This window comes from Gossypium raimondii, chromosome 7, assembly GCF_025698545.1.
Source record: "Gossypium raimondii isolate GPD5lz chromosome 7, ASM2569854v1, whole genome shotgun sequence".
Classification (NCBI taxonomy): domain Eukaryota; kingdom Viridiplantae; phylum Streptophyta; class Magnoliopsida; order Malvales; family Malvaceae; genus Gossypium; species Gossypium raimondii.
Genome location: NC_068571.1, coordinates 31078286 through 31079503, shown reverse-complemented (window position 1 = coordinate 31079503; position 1218 = coordinate 31078286).

Genomic DNA, 1218 nt, shown 5'->3' with positions numbered 1-1218 from the left:
AATCTTTCATTAGAAAATTATGTTCATTTCATCTCATTTCAATTTTTCATTTTACATATATACTATTTCGCTCGATGAACCCTAGTAAATAGACTCAAATGCACACGTAACTACACCACACCAGTTGCTCGTCTGAGCTGAATATATTCATCTCATGTTACTTATCTGAGCTAAACCTTTAAAATGATATCAAGTTACTCGTCCGAGCTAAACCTGTGTCACATGTATTTGAGTATCCGCAAAAAATTCTAGACATCGGTAACATCTGAAATCAATTTCGTACAATCGCATACAAAACTCTATTGGCATGCCAATCGTATCCTAACATTTACTAAGTTCACACTGGCATCTATTACACATATAATAATCACTTTTCAAATTAAGTCCAATTCTTACCATTTGTATTAATTCACAACCCATTTAATTTACAAAAAACACATAAATATAATTCAAATGCATACAATCTAAGTTATAAATATCATATGAACTTACTTGATCAAAACAACAAACAAGTTAAATCTTCGAGACTAATCAACAATTTTGGCCTTTCCTTAATTATCACCGGTTTGATTCAATTCTTGATCTATAAATTTATTCCATTCAATCCGTCAATACCAAACATTTATACAATATGATATGACATGAATGAACCTATAAATTTTATTTTTGATACCCTTAAAGTTTTTCATTTTATTCAATTTAGTCCTTAAAATCAAAATAACTATATCTTTCAATTTTAAGCCTCGGTTTGAAAATCGAATTAAATTTCATTCATTAGGGACCATCTACTATCTATTTATATAGAAATTTCATAAATACTTTGCATTTTATTCACTTTAGTCCCTATGTGCAAAGTCGACAATTAAACTTTACAATCTAGGTTTTTTCATAACCTAAGCTTAAAATATATCAATTTAACACCAAATTCTTCAAGAAATCAACAATGGCAACTTTCAAAAACTTTAACAATTTTACAAATTGATACATGGACTAGCTAAATCAAGCTCCCATTACCTCAATAACATAAAAATTACAAGAAAATGACTTAAAATTACTTACCAATCAATCACGGGCTGAATGCTTGAGTTCAAAAAATTGTTAAAAGATTTTTAACTATGTGATTGTAATTGATACAAATTTTAAAATTTAAAGAGTGGTAAAAGTCTTAAAGCAGATTATAAAAAGAATATAAAGTTATTGAATATTTAACTACAAATT